At 43.0% G+C, this 13,457-nt stretch overlaps 1 protein-coding gene across 3 annotated transcripts in view; it reads left to right on the plus strand.

The window, feature by feature from the left end:
- The window catches only part of Fam222b (family with sequence similarity 222 member B), a 56,723-nt gene that overhangs the window by 17,022 nt on the left and 26,244 nt on the right, over positions 1-13,457 (plus strand). Inside the window, exon 1 of one of the 3 annotated variants that reach the window (XM_057775878.1) lies at positions 9,212-9,360. The exons of the other annotated variants lie outside the window; for them this stretch is intronic. The gene's annotated coding sequence lies outside the window, so the exon portion shown is untranslated. Of the gene's footprint in view, positions 1-9,211; positions 9,361-13,457 lie in introns of those variants that run through there. 3 annotated transcript variants of the gene reach the window in all.

A 13,457-nucleotide genomic window follows, 5' to 3' on the forward strand; every position in this document is an offset into this window, starting at 1 on the left:
GAGGCAGGTGGATCTCTCTGTAAATTCGAGGCCAGCCTGGTCTACAGAACTAGTTCCAGGACAGGCTCCAAAGCTACAGAGAAACCCTGTCTTGAAAAAAACAAAAACAAAAAACAAGCAAACAAACAAAAAAGAAAACAAAGCAAAACAATTTAGGGAAGTTCTACATACAAGTCAGTCAAGAAGAGCTGGGCCTGGTGGTGCACTTAGCTGAGGCAGGAAAGTCATGAATTGAGGTCAACCTGAGACGTCGGCCGAGGGGAGCAAAAATGTTTTACGGGAAGATTAGTCAACTGTATTGGATGCTATTGAGAGTCAGTTAAGAACAGAAGTACTTGAGGGGTTTGATAACCTGGAGATTACTGTGACTTTGTCTAAAGCTGTTCACCGGAGGGACGAGTGCAGTGGAAATAGGAGGAAATGAAACATGCATTTAACCTTTTTTTTAAAAAAAAAAAAATTCATAAAAAACAATGACATTTTGTTTGGAAGCCAGTTCTTCTCTCTGTTGATTCATCAGTTGATTCATCAGTGCTGGGGATGAAACCCAGAACCTGTGCCATGCTAGGGAGACGTTTTATCTGTGAGCTAGAGCTGCAGTCCCTTCTCCCTTGGTACCTGTTTACTGTTTGCCACAGTGTGAAGTTGATGTTGGATGTCTTCCTTGTTCTCGATCCCCACCCTGCACTCCCAGCCTGCACCCCCAGCAAGGGCTGACTATGTAGATCAGTATGATTATAGATTTACAGAGATCCTCCTGCCCCTGCCTCCTGAATGCTGCTGGCACTAGTTAGTTTTTGAGGATCTGGCTCTGCCACCTCCCATGTTTTTGTTGTTGTTTAAAGATTTATTTACTTTCTTACCAACTTATTTATGTGTACAGTGTTCTGCCTGCATGCCAGAAGAGGGCACCAAATCTTATTACTGATGGTTGTGAGCCACCATATGTGGTGTCTGGGAATTGAACTCAGGACCTCGGGAAGAACAGCCAGTGCTTTTAACCACTGAGCCGTCTCTCCAGCCCCTAATGTTGTTTTGTTTTTAATTCTTTTAGATGGTATTGTTAGCTGAGTAAGGCCTGAATTACTGATTTTCCTGCCCTGTTACTCCTATCCTGAGTGGTAGGGTTACAGGCCAGTGCCACCAAGCCAGTTTTCTTTTAAATAACCCTGGCTATGTACCCCAAAGTGGCCAGAACTAGCCATCCTCCTGCCTTAGCCTCCTTAACGCTAGGATTACAGTTGTGGCATCAGGCCTAGTTTTCTTCCCCTTCCCTTTTAAGACAGGGTCTTATTCTTTATCTCAGGCAGGCTCAGTTTACTATAATCCCCCTGCCTCAATCTCTTTAGTGGGCTGGGATTACCAGCATGAGCAACCATATCTGACTCAGTAATTTGTTTGTTTTAAATACTTCTTGAAATTGTTATTAAACCCTTACCTATTTGTATTCTAAGAGGTTATTTTGCCAAAGTATTATAATTTCCCAACATTTCGATCTAGTGTTTTAAATGACGCTCTTTGTAAAAGCCCGATGTCATTGGGGCTATGAGCAATACACCTAATGGGTAATTGAATGTGACTTAAGGTTTAGGTCCTGGCCTTGGGAAAGTAGACAGGCTTGACCTTGGCTTTAGGATGCATCAATTTTCTCAGCTGTCAAATAAGGATGACAAGACCAGTTTAGCTCACTCACAGTGGGTGGTTGTGAGGTATGACTATTAATGAAAATAATTGTAAAACACTTTTGCAAGTTCAAGTGTGATTTAAATGTTAAATAATAGCTCTTTATTGGGATGTTGTGAAAATTAGCGGCATGATGTCTGCTAGAGGCTTAAGTTCCTTTTGAGAAAGGTGATATTTTTTTTAAATACTACTTGAGGAAAAAATAGCTCAGAATTCGTGAAAAGATATTGCTACCCTAATTTCTAGACTGTATCAATTATGACACCATAATGAAGCAACTTCTTATTAAAGACGTATTTCTCTAGAGATTTATTACAATATCACTTTTATGGGGTTCCTATTACAGATTTTTTTTCATTTAGGGAAAAAAATTCAAACTTCATCGTGTGTGTGTGTGTGTGTGTGTGTGTGTGTGTGTGTGTGTGAACACTCAAGGGCATGTGTGATCAGAGGTCAGCTCCATAGGCCAGTGCTTTCCCTCCTTACATAGGTTCCAGGGATTTAACTCAAGGTGATTGGGCTTGTGGGGTAAGGACCTTAACCACTGAGCCATTCCGCCAGTCCCTTTTATATGATTTTTATCCTCTTAGTTTTTGATTCAAGCAGAGGGATGATTGCTGCCCTGTGGTACCTTTCAAGGTGGAGTGTATACTAATTTGTTTGGGGTGTTTTGTTGTCTAAAGCTTCATAGCCGTTCAATAGAAACACTAAAAACACTGAAAAAACATTGTGACTGGTGGTGCTGTTAGGTCAGGGGCTCTCAACGTGGATCACAGTTCCTTTCTCAAACCTCTGCCTCCAAATATGATTATGATTCATAATGCTAGAAAAATTACAGTTATGAAATAGCAATAAAAACAGTCTTATGGTTGGGGTCACCACAAAGGGAGGAGTTGTGTTAAAGGGTCACAGCATTAGGAAGGTTGAGAGCCACTGAGTTAGGCTACTGTTCAGTTAGTATTTAAAGAAGGGCATGGTACCATTTCAGGTAAAATTAGCACTCTTTGTTCCACACCTGAGTCTAAATACAGACTCAGCGGCATCGTTGTCTTATAACGTACTTGGGGCCTGCCTGAAATTTGAATCTGTTGGACAACTTAGCCTCTAGAGGGATATTAACAATAAGGGGAAATTAGGATGTAGTCTAGACCTGATGGAGGAAAGTGAAATCATTACTTAGGTGGTGAGACTGAACTTTATTCTGCTTATAGGTCAATTGGGATCCTGCACATTGCTTATGGAATAGGGACCCATTATCACTAATTTTAGAGTAAGATGACATGAAGATACTGGTTTTATATAGGTTGGAACTGAATCTTTGAATCTTCTGAATCCTCTCTCATTTCATTATGCCTCCTTTCCATCCCCTCTTCTTTTTTAAATGCAGGGTTTTATGTAGCTTAAACTGGCCTTGAACCACTGATCCTTTTCCTCGTTCTTGATGTATTCAACCACACCTGGTCTCCATTGCCTCCTAAATCAGGGACAAAATCTTAGGTTTCTTTTTTGATGTGAAGACTTCCTGCTTTTACTGTAATCTAATTTTATTTGGTTGTGTGCGTTTGTGCACGTGTGCGTACCTGCTTACTCAGTGACTAGAAAAAAGGGACCATGCCCTAGCCTAGTAGCAACAAACCTGTAAGCTACTTGGAAGGCTAAGGCCTCCTTCCTTGAAGGACTGACAAGGCTGGGATATAAGGCCAGCCTGGATGTCTTAATAGATAAGGTAAACAGAGTTGAGCGTGTGGCTCTATGTAGCATGTGTTAGCTTGCATGAAGCTCTACCAAGTACATTTGCTTTCCTATTTAGATTTATTTTCTTTTATGTGTATGAGAGCATTTTGCCTGTGTGTGTTTATGTGTACCATTTGTGTATCTGGTGCTTGCAGAGGTCAGAAGAGGGTGTTGGATCCTCAGACACTGAAGTTTTAGATTGTTGAATTATGTTGGTGGTGCTGGGACCCAAACCCTGGTCTTTTGCAAGAATAAGTATTCTTTTTTTGTTTGTTTTGTTTTTTCGAGACAGGGTTTCTTTGTAGCTTTGGAGCCTGTCCTGGAACTAGCTCTTGTAGACCAGGCTGGCCTCGAACTCACAAAGATTTGTGTGCCTCTGCCTCCTGAGGCAAGAATAAGTATTCTTAACCGCCGAGCCCTCTCTCCAGGTGGGCCACCCACCCCATGTTTTTTTTTTTTTAATATTTATTTATTTATTATGTATACAGCATTCCTTCCATGTATGTCTGCAGGCCAGAAGAGGGCACCAGACCCCATTACAGATGGTTGTGAGCCACCATATGATTGCTAGGAATTGAACTCAGAACCTTTGGAAGAACAGTCAGTGCTCTTAACCTCTGAGCCATCTCTCCAGCCCCCACCCCATGTTTTTAAAGGGTCTCTGGTCTAGGCTGGCCTCAAACTCCCTTTATAGTTCAAGATGACCTTGAACTTCAGACCTTCCTGTCTCAAGTGCTGGGATCTTAGGCCTGTGATTCTTTCTACTCAGCCCTTGACTGTATTTCTTACTGACTGAATAGTGAAGAGTTCATGCTCCTTGACTGCTTTCTCCTTTGCTTCTGTTCTCTTTCTTACATTATTCTCTCTTGGCATGTAAAAATTTTTGTATATTGTTGGCATCAACTCTTCTTAATAAGCATTGCAAATACCCTTTTAGGCTATGAATAGGAAGTGAGAAGGCTGCCTCTTGCAGCAAATGCTAATTCAACACAGTGTTTGGTTAAATTAGTTGCTTGCCCTTGGTTATTGGAGCAATGGTAAGCTTCTTTTGTTTCTTCTCTTTCAGAGACACATAGAACAGCTCCTTCTGTCTGAAATCAAGTTTGGCTCTGTGTTGGTTATAATTTGCTTTTTCTGGCTGGCACAGCCTTCTTTTTGTTTTCTGTCTTCTGACAGATTCTGGGATTGTGGGGAAACAGCGTCCAGGGCTTTTTCAGGATCTGAGCCATTTTATCTACAGGAGAAGCCATTGGCTTTGGTGCTAAAGAAAACTGGCTCTGTATTTAAAGATGCCAAATCATGCTTGATTCGCAAGTTTGCTGTCTCATTTTGTGTATGTGTGTGAAACTTTTTCAAGATGTTGGCTTTTTTTTCTTTTTCTACCATGTGCTACCCCATCAGTATGAGCAATTAACTAACAACTTATCCCCCACCCCAGCACACACACAGCCCAAGCATCCTAAACCACAAACATAGGGACCTTCCGAAGATTAGGGAAAATTTATACCACACAGTGTTCCGTTTGATTACCCTATCTGACGTTAAGCTTTTATTCTGGCTTATCAGTTAATGTCTTTTCCGTGGATTCTTGAATATTTAGTTGCAGAAATGATTTGCCAATTAAGGTGTCCTTTTTGTTTATTTGTTATGCTGGCCTGGAATTTACAATATAATCCCAGGCTTTCCTTGAACTCAAATATCTCCTCAATTGAGGAATTAGAGGCTTAAGGCGCCATGCTCAGCTCCAGGATCTCTCTTGATATGTTTAGATTTCTCTCTCTCTCTCTCTCTCTCTCTCTCTCTCTCTCTCTCTCTCTCTCTCTTTCTCTCTCTCTTTAAATTAATTTACTATTTTTGAGATAAGGCAAATAGACCTGGCTGTTTGTTCTAGGTCTATAGACCAGGTTGAGCTCAAACTCAGGGATTAGTTTACATCTGCCTCCCGAGTACTGAGATTAAAGATGTGCGCCACCCCCCAATGCTTTGGAGGTAGAGACAGGAGGATTTCTGTGAGTTCAAGGCCAGTCAGAGATACACAGTGAAACCCTGTCTCATAGACAAAAATAAAAAAGAGTTAACAAAAGTGTCTGTGGTAAGCTAATTGTTATAGTGCTCTTGTTTTTTTTTTTTTAAATATTTATTCATTTATTATGTATACAATATTCTGTCTGTGTGTATGCCTGCAGGCTAGAAGAGGGCACCAGACCCCATTACAGATGGTTGTGAGCCACCATGTGGTTGCTGGGAATTGAACTCAGGACCTTTGGAAGAGGAGGCAATGCTCTTAACCTCTGAGCCATCTCTCCAGCCCCCTAGTGCTCTTGTTTTATGGCTTTGGAAACTCCTGGCATTTCTACTTCAGCCTTCCCAGTGCTGGGATTGTAGTAATGAACCACAACACCCAAGTTACTATTATTATCTAAGAAGTGTTACTGGGGGTGTTGGAGAGATGGCTCAGTGGGTAAGAGCACTGGCTGCTCTTCCAGAGGACCTGGGTTCAATTTCCAGCACCCACATGGCAGCTCACAGCTGTCTATAACTCCAGTTCCAGGGGACCTGACACCCTCAGACATACAGGTAAAACACCAATGCTTGTAAAATAAAAATAAATGAATTTAAAGAAAAAGGAAAGAAAGAAAAGAAATGTTGCTGGATACTGAGGAGACAGAGGCAGGGAGGTCTTTGTGAGTTCCAGGACAACGTGGTCTACAAAGCAAATCATATAGGCCAGCCATGTCAACATAGTGAGATTCTGTCTCTGAAACAAAATAAAAGAGTAAATTTCACTTGCTCGCTTGCTTTATTTCTTTATTTATTTGGGGCCATGCACATGTGCAGCTGCTGCATGTGTGGAGGTCAAAGGACAACTTCTACCATGTGTATCCTGGGCATCAAACTCAGACCGTTAGGTTTGTTGGCAAGCCCTTTTACCCATTGAGCCGCATCCCTGGCCCTCATTTATATTTTTATTATAGGGGTTTAATAGCATTTTTGGCACTGAGGAACATCGTAATTTTTTAATGTGTGTGAATGAGTGAACAAAATGATTCCCAAAGAAAGGTTAGTTTATGGGGTTATATATTCTTCTAGGTGGATCTGTGATGTGGAAGACGGCTCAGTTGGTAAATTGCCTACCCAGCAGGCACGACGACCTGAGTTAGAATCCCCAGAATCCACCTGAAAGGTATCTGCAACCCCAGAACTTGGGCAATGGGATAAAGACGGGGTTGTTGGAAGTTCATTGGCCAGCTAGAGTAGCTGAGTTGATGAGCTTCAGGTTCAGTGAGAAACTCCGCTTCAAAAACTAAAGGAAGGGCTGAAGAGCACTTGAGCAGCTAAGAGCATTGCTACTCTTGCAGGACCCAGGTTTCAGGCAGCTCATAATGGTCTGTAACTCCGGTTTCAGCAGATCTGGCACCCTCTTCTGGCCTTCTCCACCAGCACACATGTGCATAGACATACACGCAGGCAAACACAACTGCCTGCAGTTCCAGTTCCAGGGGATCTGATGCCTTTTTCTGGACTCCAAGGGCACTTGTATCTAGGTGGTGCTCATACATATACTCAGGCACATACATAAAATAAAGGAGTAGTAGAAGAATGATTCCTCACCTCTGACTTTCACACACACACAGTATACAACTTAGTTTCTTGTCAGGCTGCACCACTTATTACTGTTTTCTTTTAGTCTGGTCTACCGGATGCTGCATTTACAAGACTATATATATGTAAATGCACATTTGAATACTAGCCAAATGTTCTACCACCAGGTAGCATTGTTATTTTGGGATTTATTTTATTTTATTTTTTTGAGACATAGTCTCTATTTTGTAGCCAGTTCTGTCTTGGAACTGGCTATGTAGACCAAGCTAGCCTCTAACTCACAAAAGTTCGCCTGCCTCTGCCTTCTGAGTGCTGGGATTAAAAGCATGTGTCACTATACCTGGCTTTTTTTTTTTTTTAATTATGTGTATGGGTGTTTTGCCTGTATATATGTATGTCTCTGCATTGTGTGTGCCTGGAACCTGTGGAAGCCAGAAGAGGGCGTTGGATTCCCTGCAACCAACCATATGGGTTTTGGGAATTGGACAACTGAGCCATCTGTTCAGCCCTTTCTCTTTTTGAGAACTTGTCTATATGAAGCCCTTTGGCTATGTAGACGGGGTGGCCTTGAGCTTGGAGTTCAGCCTTTACCTCCTGCGTGCTGACCTAACTGCAGCCCACCATACTTGGCTCTTTTTCTCTTAATTGTATTATTTATTTAATTTGCAACAAATGTGCTAAGCTTAGTGCTCTACCACTGAGCTACGCCCTTGCTTTGTTTTCAGTTTTATCAGTGCAGAAGTTGGAGAATGTGATGCAGTTCAGTTTGCAATTAATTACAAGAATGCTGCACAAAAATGACGACCTATATCTCTCTCCGGTCTTCCCCACCTCCCGGCTTCCTCTCCTATCTTCTCACCTCTTCTTGTGTTGGTGATGGAGCCCCGTGGCCTTACATTAGTTAGTATTGCTGCTCTGCCACTGGGTGGCCCACGCGCTCTCAACACCCACCCCCTCCCCAGGTTTCTTAAAGCCTAGGGTGGCCTCCAGCTTCTGATCTTCCTGCCTCTCTCTACACTATGTCTGGGTTTCTGAGGCCTGAAGCTGGACTTACTGTATCCTAAGCAAGCATTCTAACAACCAAACACACCCCCAGTACACCCACTCTTTGTTTTTGCTAAATGAACTCCATACATTGCTCCACTACTACAACCCGAGCAATTAGACCATACTGTTTTTAGCATATTCCATCCCAGCCACAGTGTGCCCCTAACACCGGCCTTAGCAATTAAAGTTTGGGTATAGACTTCCAGTTATGCAATGTCAGTGTTGTGTTTTAAAGCAAGGTTACGTATGTTATTTTAAGGAGACTTGATTCTTCTGTATCTTAATTATACTGAGATCTGATAAGGAAATGATCATCTCAGGATTATTGTATGTACATGCTTTGGATCTGATACAGGTTGAAGCCAACTTCGTGATCTTTGTATGTTTCCTTTTATTTATTTCTGCAGAAGATTTGATATGTTGCCCTCCTCCCCAACTCCTCCAACTTCCAGGCACAATACTTTCTCAGTACTCTCCTTCCCCATCCCCAGTTTCCCCCAGGGAGAGCAGGAATTTCCAACAGGTAAAATCGATGCAGTTGATTTAATACCTAAATCTTTCCACCATTTTGACAGAATGCAGTTGATTGGGCGACTAAAGGAAGGTAAATTCATTGAGGGCCTGAAGAGAGCTTCCCTTTTGTAGATGGGTGTCTTCCGGTGGTTAATTGGTTTGGAAGTCTGAAGTGTTCTGGCAGGAAACACCTGAGAGCTGGTCACTCTTGGTACTAGGTCGAGAGTGGGTGGAGGAGCTGGCGAGGCGGCGGGCGCGGCAACACCTGCCTGGCTGCTGGAGGCTACGTTCCTAGTTTCCGTGTGGGCACCAGGAGAGATGGGGGCAGCACTAACAAAGAGGAGCCGTGTCGGGGCCGGGGCGGCGGGTAGCTGGCCTATCCCCGGCGACTGACCTCCCAGTGGGCCTCCCCAGTTGGCTGTGTGGCAAGTCGCTCTGCTGGTTCCTTGGCTGACGATTGGCTGTGTAGACAGGAGGGAGCTTGCAAAGAGCGGGGATGGAGTTGAGGGGGCGGGGCTGGCTTCCGGCGGCGGAGGGGAGCGAGCCGGAGCCGGCTGGGGGAGGGGGTGTCGGCGCACCACGGAGTGCAGCGCTCTCGGTGAGCCTGGCACCGGGAGTAGCCGTCTCCCCCTCCCCCTGCCAGAGCCGCTAGAAGCCACCTCTCTTCTATTCTTCCTGGACCAGGGCGAGCAGGACTGCACTGTCCCAGGCCGGTGGGGCGGAGCCCGGAGCCCCACTGAGCGCTGCAGAGCCAACCTCTCCTCCTGCCCAGGGCGCAAGGTGTGTGTGTTTTCCTAACGCCACCCGGACTTTAGCCGACTTAACCTTGTAAGGGGGGGAAATGGAATGGGAAATATGATCTTTACGCCTCATCACCTTGTTTTTGTTTTCCAGTTCTCCCTTTCATCCTTCTTTCTGTCTCTTCGTCTCACCCCTGCAGCTGGTTAAGGAGATTCAGGACACTTAATCTCTTTATACCGACGTGTAGATGTCGGCCGCGTAGTAAATTGCTCAGATGGAAAAAAGAGGAGCCCTTTTTATATGGTATCTGATGCAGCAAACCGGAGGGGAAAAGATAAAACCCAGGCTTGGGTTTTTTAAACTATACAGCATCTGCGTTTATTAAGGCTGCCCTTATTCTCCCCTCTGGGTCGGGCTTAATCAGCAGCAGTAATCTTAGAGGAGGAGGGTCTGGTGGAAAAAAGGGAGCAGCCCTCCGGCCTCGGTAGTTAAAAGCAATCCTGATAATTGTTAGCGATTAACTCTAGTAAAGTCTCTTCCCCGAGAACACCGTCACAGGCTTTGTGTATTGGCTCAACCCTAGAGGAGAGAACTAGGGCAGGAAAACTTGCCTTCTTACTGAACTTGAAGGTTTTATCAGCTTCTCCTTTGCTCTCTGTTTTATATTCATAGGTCGGTACTGTTCATGGATTCGTGAAGGGTTTGTTTCTGTCACAACCAAAGCTGCATATTTCAGAAAAGTACAGATAGTTTAATTTGTCTTTTTAAGTGTTCTCCTCCACAATCTTTATTAATTGGGTGGCTGTGGCATTACAATTTAGACGATGTTTATTTTTGGAGTTCCTTTGCTTTTGTAATTTACGATAATCATTCATTCATTCATTCGTTCGTTTGTTTATAAAAGGAACTCCTCTATAGTTCAGGCTCAGGCTGGCGTGGACTTTCCACCGACCTGGTTTAGCTTCCCTAACTGCTGGGAATTAACAGGTGTGCACCACCGCTCGAGATTTGGGTTCTTTCTGCTATAAATGGGTCTCTACAGCTCAAATTAGAAACTTGTTTACATATTTTAAATAGAAGGAAAGTTATCAGTTGAAGGTAAAATGTTCAGAAACTGGACATTTTGGGAACAAAGGGTATGCTTATTGAATAGCAGTGTATCTTTTTTTTGTTTTGTTTTGTTTTTTTGTTTGTTTGTTTTTTGAGACAAGGTTTTTCTGTAGCTTTGATGCCTGCCCCAGAACTAGCTCATGTAGAACAGGCTGGCCTCAAACTCACAGAGATCTACCTGCCTCTGCCTCCTGAGTGCTGGGATTAAAGGTGTGTGCCACCACTACCCGGGTGTTAATATTTTTTTACAAGACGGGTCTCCTTGTGTAGTCCTGGTTGGCCTGGTAGCCAGGTTGTCCTGTAATTTACAGTCTAATCTGCCTCTGCCTCCTCTGTGCTGGGATAATAGCATTCGTTTGGGCCTTGTTATCTTTGCTTTAATTGTGCATTTTCTTTTCTTTCTTTCTTTTTTTTTCCTGAGTAGCCCTGGCTGGCCTCCAACTCAGAGATCCACCTGACTCTGTCTCCTAAATGCTGGGATTAAAAGTGTGTGCCATCACCACCCAGTTTAATTGTGCATTTTCAATTAAAGGTGTTTGGGACCAGTGTTATTTTAATGTTGATTAGCAAAGAGCTCTGTGAGAAGAGATGAATGTTAATTTCTTGACAACATTTTCTTATAAATATTAATAAGAATGATTCATTTACTTTAATAATCTAGGTTTAATTTCCAATGATTGTTGTATCTGGAGATCAGTTTTGAAGATATAATTGATGTTCCACAGATGTATCACAGTTTTAGCTGGATGAGTAATTTTTCTTCATGATTTATTTTATCTCTAGCCAATCAGGAACAACTGGGATGAAGAATAAGAGGCTTGGGATGTAGCTTAGTTGGTAGAGTGCTTGCTTAGCATCCAGGATGCTTTAGGGAAATGGTGGAAAAACAAAGGTTAGAACTTCAAGGCCAACCTGGGCTACATGAAACCTTGCCCTAAAACAAGAAAAATAGAAATGATGGGACAGGAAATCATCTCAGTTATGGAAACACAGATCAGGAAATGAAATTTTTAGGAAATGAACTTTCTGTCTCCACATATATGTATACACATGCATATACAAACACATATTTTATATACAAAACATTTCTCAAGTATTCTTAGTATAGAATTATCTACAAAAAGGAAATTCACAGTAGTCCTGTGTTAGCTCTGGGATTTTTCATGTATTATGCTTTTATTCCCTAAAGTCTGAATTGTGTTTACATTGGGAAGGGAAGAGGGTCCTCCAGATGTTGTCTTACCTAACTGGTTACTGAAAATGCAATGTGAAAATCATGGGCATCTAGTGTTTTGAATAAAATGCTATCTATCTATCTATCTATCTATCTATCTATCTATCTATCTATCTATCTAATCTTATTTATTTTCAAGACAGGGTTTCTCTGTGTAAGAGTCTTCCCTGTCTTGGAATTCACTCTGGATGGAGTTCAACAGGCTGGCCTCTGCCTCCTGAGTGCTGGGATTAAAGGTGTGCACCACTACTGCCCGGCTATTTATTTTTCTTGTTTGAGTCCAGGTCTCATTATATAGTTCTGGCTGGCTTGGGATTCGATACATTGACCAGGCTGTCGTCAAACTCAAGAGGGCATCTGCCTTTGCCTTTCCAGTTCTAGGATTATAGATGTGATCCATAATCCCTGTGAAGTTTGCTTTGCTCTCTAGCAGGGTGGGGAAGTAGTGAGAAGGCCACTGTGGCGCTTTGGTTTGTTTGCCCTCTTTTCTCTTCTCAGGTGTAAACACTTTAAAAGGCTTTTTATAAAGTTACGTTATACTTTGCTCCCTGCTTTTTGTTTTGTTTTGAGATAGGGTCTCACTGTGCAGCTCAGTGTGGCCTTAGGGTGTATGTGTGCACGTGCATGTACAGGTCTTACGTGTAGCTCAGTGTGGCCTTAGGGTGTGTGTGTCTGTGTGCACGTGCATGTATAGGTCTTACGTGTAGCTCAATGTGCCCTTAGGGTGCATGTGTCTGTGTGCACGTGCATGTACAGGTTTTCTGGTCCAGGTGCCTTATGTAGAGTCCAGAGATTGACATTAAAATGTTTTCTTCAAATGGCTTCTTTATCTTTTTTTTTTCCTTTGGTTTTTCAAGACAGGGTTTCTCTGTACCTTTGGAGCCTGTCCTGTCTGTCTTGAAACTCACTGTGTAGACCAGGCTGATCTCGAACTCAGAAATCTGCCTGTCTCTTCCTCCCAAGTGCTAGGATTAAAGGTATGTGCCACTACCTACTGGCTACCTTTTTTTCCCCCCAAAGATTTTAAAAATTTTATTTTATGTGTATAGATGTTCTGTCTGAATATATATTATATGAACCATGTGAGTGCCTAGTGTTCCTGAAGTCCAGAGGAGAGCATGAGATACCCTGAAACTAGTGTTAATAGACAAGTAGTTGTTAGTTGCTGTGTGGGTGCATGAAATTGAAGCCAGGGAGAGCAACCAGTGTTGTTAGCCATTGAGCCTTCCAGCTCCTCTTCCTTATTTTTTGAGTTAGATATTCTTACTAGATCTGAACCTTGCTGATCTGGGCAGAGCAAGCTCCCACCCGTCCTTCTCCTAGATCTGCCTGTTTCTGCCGCCTGACACTGAGTTATAGACATTCTCTGCTGCACCTGGGTTTTTTTTTATTAATTAATTGATTGATTTATTATGTATACAACATTCCTTCCATGTGTGCCTGCAGGCCAGAAGAGGGCACCAGACCCCTTTACAGATGGTTGTGAGCCACCATGTGGTTGCTGGGAATTGAACTCAGGACCTTTGGAAGAGCAGGCAATGCCCTTAACCTCTGACCATCTCTCCAGCCCTGCACCTGGCTTTTGTTGTTGTTGTTGTTTTTTGTTTATTGTTTTTTTTCGAGACAGGGTTTCTCTGTGGTTTTGGAGCCTGTCCTGGAACTAGCTCTTGTAGACCAGGCTGGTCTCGTGCACCTGGCTTTTATGTGGATGTTGGGAACCCAAATTCAGGATTTCGTTGTTGCTTGACTTTAGCTTTCTTTCTTTCTTTCTTTCTTTCTTTCTTTCTTTCTT

Source organism: Chionomys nivalis, chromosome 7 (assembly GCF_950005125.1).
Source record: "Chionomys nivalis chromosome 7, mChiNiv1.1, whole genome shotgun sequence".
Taxonomy (NCBI): domain Eukaryota; kingdom Metazoa; phylum Chordata; class Mammalia; order Rodentia; family Cricetidae; genus Chionomys; species Chionomys nivalis.